Source organism: Gorilla gorilla, chromosome 12 (genome assembly GCF_029281585.2).
Source record: "Gorilla gorilla gorilla isolate KB3781 chromosome 12, NHGRI_mGorGor1-v2.1_pri, whole genome shotgun sequence".
NCBI lineage: Eukaryota > Metazoa > Chordata > Mammalia > Primates > Hominidae > Gorilla > Gorilla gorilla.
In genome coordinates, this window is record NC_073236.2 from 129,712,908 (window position 1) to 129,719,221 (window position 6,314).

A 6,314-nucleotide genomic window follows, 5' to 3' on the forward strand; every position below is an offset into this window, starting at 1 on the left:
CTGTTGGATGGGTGAGGGGCTGCAGAGGGCATCCAGGGTGATACGTGAGTGTCTGGCTTGGCACTGGGTGGATTGTGGTACCAGAACCTGAGATAGGCTCACATCAGGAGGGGCCATGGCTGGAGATGAGTTGGGTTTGTCCAGCTGGCAGCTGGATCTATAGCTCTGCAGCTTGGGAGAGAAAGATGCCAAGTAAGCCCATGAAATCCTTATTAAAAATATTTTTGTTCACTGAAATTCAATATGAAAACACCTCATGAAACAAAGAGTGAATCAATAACCCTTTACTCATCTTAAATTAACAAAGATGAGTGGCATGCAATTACTTTCCATTACAGAATCCTTCTGCCCAAGAGATTCGGTGAGATCCTTGTCAAAAGAGTTAGGCTTTTAACATGTGTATAGGAAGCATATTCTTTTGTGTCTGCTCATCGATCCAAATGTTTGATGCCTTAATGATTTTATGACTCAGAATTGTTTATTCCTGCCTCCTGGGTCTCACTGCGGTCCCAGCGACACAGAGCAATGTACATTTTCAAAATGGGAAAGGCTCTTGTTGATCTGTATTTAATCTGCTTGGCAGAGCTGAGTGGCTTCCTTCCCAGCCCCTTCCCCTTAGGACTGGGTGGTCTCAGCTCTGCTCTGGATAACCTGGGGCCAATCACCTGCCATCTACCCACTTGCTGTCCCTTCGGCTTTCTTCTTCTCCCCAAGCATCACTGCAAAAAGCCCCTGCTCTGCCTCTATTGTTTTTCTCTCTTTTCTCTTCCCAATTCCCAATTCCTTCTTTCTCCAATTATTTCTTATGGCTTTTACTTACAATTCATTTATACAAGAACAAAAATTCACATGGATGTGAAAAAGAAGTGAATCTGCTTATTCTAGAATTTCAAATAAGGGAAATTCTAGGGTGGCAGGCACCACTCACTCATAAATTCAACAACTGGTGAATGTTTACTGCATGTCCACGGTAGTCCTGGAGATATCTCGGTGGCCAAAGGAGAGGAAGGCTTTTACCTATAGGAACTTAAAATCCAAAGGAGGATCCAGACTATAACTAACTACATGAATAAATGTGAAATTGCTCATGTGATCAATGTCACAGATGAGGGGACCATGGCACAAGGGGAACATTTAATGGGGGAGAGCTGATATAGTCAGGGAGGTCAAGGCAGGCTTCCTGAAGGAAGTGCCAAATGCACTAAACGATGAGTGTCATGAATTAGACAAAGAAAGAAGGGAAGGACCCACTCTATAGCGAAAACAGCACGGACAAGAGCCTATGTGGGCAAAATGATGGCACCCATGAGGGGCCAAAAGAGTCCAGAGAGGCTGGGGTGGGAGGTGAGTCTGAGAGGTGGGCGGGGACCGAGTCATGAAGACCTCTCTAACCTCTTAAACGTTTTTGTCTTGTTTTTATCCCCAGGGTAGTGGGATACCATTTCATGTTTTAAACAGGCGGGAGACTATCAGATTGCCATTCAGAGAGAGCCTCGGGTTCGGTGTGGAGAGCGGGCTGAGCAGATCATAGGGGTTCAGGGGCTGGAAAGCCAATTGCAGGTGGTGAGCAAAATGCAGTGGCAGCTGGGTGGCCATGGAGATGGAGAGAAAAGGGCAGAGATGAAAGAGATTAGGAGGCAAAGATGACAGGACTGGGGGTGATTGGATATGGGGGAGGTGAGGGAGAAGGGGTGTCAAGATGATGTCTATGTTTCTGGCCCGAGTGATTGTGGTCATCATCCACAGAGGCCAAAGCCCCAGGAGGCGCTGGGCTGGGAGAGCAGATTGTGAGTTCTTTCTGGACATACTGAGTTTGAGTCGCCTCTGAGACAGCCATTCCCTCTGCACACAGACCTTCCGTCTGAAACCTCTTTCCTTCTTCCTGAAGTGCATTGGTGTGGAGGCCCTTTAGTGAGAGTCTCTTTGCAATAGCTGCTCTCAGCTTTTGTGTATCCGAAAATGGCTTTATTTTGCCCTCATCCTTCAAGAATCTTTTGGATTCTAGATTGTAGTCAATTTCCTTTGTGTATCCAGCTCTGTGTCTTCCATTATTGCTGTTGTGAAGTCAACTGTCAATCTGTTGTTGGTGTTCTGAGGGTAACCTCTCTTGTACTTGCTGCTTTTAAAATCTTCTTGTGGTCTTTGGTGTTCTGCAGTTTCACTCTGATGGATCTAAATATGGATTTCTGTTCATTTATTCTCTCTGAGAATTGTTATGGTTCCTGATCTAAGGATTGGGGCCTGCCTTTGACTATCACATGTCCCCTTCACTGTGTTATCTTCTTCTGGAACTCCGGTTAAGCATGTGTCAGAATTCCTCATTCCACTGCCACCTTTTTTTGCCTCTCTTTTGTGTTTTTCATGTGTTTGTCTCTGAACTGCATTCTACCTCTTGTTCACACTTCTCTTATTGCTGAGTAGTATCCAAGCTATACATTCCATGGGTACTCTTTCACATAATAGATGTTTAGGTGGCTTATATTTTTAGTTATGGTGAATACAACTATTATGAAAAATCTTATACAAGTCTTTTTATGCAGATAGATACATTTTCATTTCTTGTGCATAAATACCCAGAACTGAAATTTCTGGGTCATAGGTTAGACATGTGTTTAACTTTTTCTTTTTTTTTTTTGAGACGGAGTCTTGCTCTGTTGCCCAGGCTGGAGTGCAGTGGTGCAATCTCAGCTCACTGCAAGCTCCGCCTCCCGGATTCATGCCATTCTCCTGCCTCAGCCTCCTGAGTAGCTGGAACTACAGGCACCCACCACCATGCCTGGCTAATTTTTTGTATTTTTAGTACAGACAGGGTTTCACCGTGTTAGCCAGGATGGTCTCGATCTCCTGACTTCATGATCCTCCCGCTTCAGCCTCCCAGACACTCTCTTGGCCAGGCGCAGTGGCTCATGCCTGTAATCCCAGAACTTTGGGAAGCCAAGGCGGGAGGATCATATGAGGTCAGGAGTTCGAGACCAACCTGGTCAACGTGGTGAAAACCTCATCTCCACTAAAAATACAAAAATTATCCAGGGGTGGTGGCAGGTGCCTGTAGTCCCAGCTACTCCAGAGGCTGAGGCAGGAGAATCACTTGAAACCAGGAGGCAGAGGTTGCAGTGAGCGGAGATTGCACCACTGCACTCCAGCCTGGGTGACACAGCAAGACTCCATCTCAAAAAAATAAATAAATAAAATAAAATAAAAATAAAAAGGACCCTCTCAAACTGTGTATTTGTTTTCCATCCAGCATCTCTGCCATAAATCTTTTTCAGACATCCAAACTGCATATTCCTTGAAACGGAAGGTATCTCTTTCCCTTTCCCTGTCTCTCCTCCTGCCTCATTCCCTGAGAAACTAGAACCAGAAAAGTAAAAGAACAGAGCCTTCCCCCACCTCCGAGTGTCCACGAGCAGCAGAGGGAATGGAGAAGAGAATCATTCATCCTGTATGAGGTGGAAGTCTTCATAAGCCCCAATAAGCTGGACTTGAGTCTGAAAGTGAAGAGAAAACTCGGTTCTGCCCCAAAATGTGTTCTGACCTGGGGAGGATGCTGAGTGGGACATACCGAGGGCAGTGGCCGCAGATATCACAGGCCCCATTCAAGCTGACTCCCCAGGAGACTGTTCGCTAATCGTCAATACCGAGCCCCCCCTCACCACTCAGGCCTCAGCCCCTGCTCCACGCCCCCTCCTCATTTCTCTAGGTCTCCGACCCCTGGCCTCCAGCTGAACTAGCCAGGACAATAGACAAGATTCAGGGTGAAGCAGACAGATTCTGAAGAGATGGTAAGGACAAAGAAGGCTTAGGGAGCTGGGCATTGAAAACAAAAGTTTGCTGGATTCGAAGCAGACCACATGGGGTTGCTTCTAACCACTGCGTTTGACTTTGCTCACACTATGCCTCGGCTGTTTTAGAGCCGTACTCCTGGGGACCAGCAGGGACCATGCCTGTGCTTCCTGTAGGACCCCATAGGACCCACCCAAGGTCTGCACCTGGCTGGTCTTGGCGATGCCTGTTAGTGGCACATGACGACATCTCTGATCACATCAGGAGGGGCCATGGCCTCAGCGTTCAGTGTCACCCATCTTGGAAGAGGAAAAGGGACCCTGAGGCTTGGCTCCCAGCCACAGACTAAGTATCTGCATAGGGCAATTGAGAACGGATGCGGCAATGAGTAATTAAACAGATTAGTCAGCGCAGACGTGTTCACAAAAGCCAGGCAGAATCAATGGGGCGCCGATGCATTAGCGTCCTGTCCCTAATGGCCTCGGCTGCTCCCAGCTAGCTGCTCCTCTGAGAGCAAACCGCACCTCCCTGCACCCAGGGCTGGGCACAGCGCTGAGCAGGGCTGGCGGGGTCACAGCCAGTGACCACAGAAGCCAGGTAGGCTGCTCCGGTGGGCTCCATCAGAGACTTGGCTGCTTCTCTGCCAGTGGACAGAGTGGCAGCTGCCCACCAACCGTTCCTCCCTCTCCTCCCCATTTTCTCACACATTCCTCTCCCTGGAGTCTCCTTCCCTGCTCTCTTCACCTAGCTGATGCCTAGGTATCCTTTAACACTCGCCCAGCATCACCTCCTCCAAGAAGCCTCCTCTGATCCCACAGGCTGGATGGGGCCTTTTTCTGGGCTCCCACGCCCATCACAGGTCAGTCTCCCCTGGAGGTTGGGCTCTGCTGTTGGACGAAGCCAGGCCCCAGGTGAAAGAAGTCTATCTTCTGCTTGTCTCAAGCACAGGGGCTCTGTCCCAATGAGGGTAGTTGGGATGCAAGCAACAGAAACCCACTCTTGGCTAATTTTAGGGGAAGAGAGGAGTATGCTAGAAGGCTAAGGCATGCTCAGAAAATCACAAGGACTGCTGAATGGCCTCATCTAGAACAGGGACCAAGCAGCTCTGGGGATCCAGCTAGCAGGAGTACCAGCAGTCTCTGGGGGTGCACTTGGGGGAGAAAGGCGCAGCCACCATTTAAGTCTTTGTGTCATCAGCCCAAGGCTCAGAGTTCAAATTCTCTGGAGAAAGAGCCTGAGAGTTTGACTTAACCGTGAGCCCCATCCCCTTGGTCAAGGTGGAGCTGGACTCCATGTCTGGGAGACCCTCACATGTATGTATGTATGTATGTATGTATGTATGTATGTATGTATTTTTGTGAGACAGAGTCTCGCTCTGTCACCCAGGCTGGAGTGCGATGGCACAATCTCTGCTCACTGCAACCTCCGCCTCCCGGGTTCAAGTTATTCTTCTGCCTCAGCCTCCCGAGTAGCTGCAATTACAGGCTTGCACCACCACGCCTGGCTAAGTTTTGTATTTTTAGTAGAGAGATGGGGTTTCACCTTATTGGCCAGGCTGGGCTCGAACTCCTGACCTTGTGATCTGCCCGCCTCAGCTTCCCAAAGTGCTGGGATTACAGGCGTGAGCCACTGTGCCTGGCCAACCCTCACATGTATTAATTCATTTACCCTTCAAGAACAATCTATGCGTAGGTGCCACTATTGTTACCTCCCACTTAACGGTTGAGGAAACCAAGGCATGGGAGGTTAAGCAGCTTGCTTGAGGTCACACAGCTAGTGGGTGGCAGTCGGGAAACAGGAGCAGCCAGGCCAGCCCCAGACCCATCCTTAAGCCACACCGCCCCTGGGATGGTATGATAAACACAGGAATGTTGAATGAGTGAGAGAATAAGCTAGTAAGCTGACAGAGGGCTGGCTTCTCTCGAAAACAGCTGCTTCCTGGTACATTACTGCTTTCCGAGCCAGATGTGGGTGGGTGTTTGGCCCTGGCTGATGGATGGCTGATATTTCCAGGGGAGAAGAAAGGATGGAACACCTGTCATTGCCGAGGTAATTGCTTCTCCCTTGCTGGCCTTTTGGCCAAGCTGCAGCCTGAACACTCACTGTTCTTTCTCCAGCATTTGCAGCAAGAGCTTAGAAAAAGAGGAGGTGGAGAATCTGTGTTGTTCTGGATGGTCGCAGAGGAAGATGCGGCTTTAGAAAATGGGCCAACGGCTGGGAACAGTGCCTCTCGCCTGTAATCCCAGCACTTTGGGAGGCCGAGGCAGGCAAATCGCTTGAGCTCAGTGACAGAGCAGGAGCATCACCATCTTGGACAAACACTGCCATTTTAAGTTCCTCTTGATTAAAAACCACCTAAATCCACCCCAAAAACAGCAGCCTAATGGCTAATGTCAGCATGATCATAAACCACAAATGACACCTCCAACCAGACACATTCCAACCCTGAGATAAACCTGTCTCCAACCAGAAACATGCCAACCTGAGATAACTTCCCTGCCAACCAGAAACCTTCTCACCCCAAAATAAAA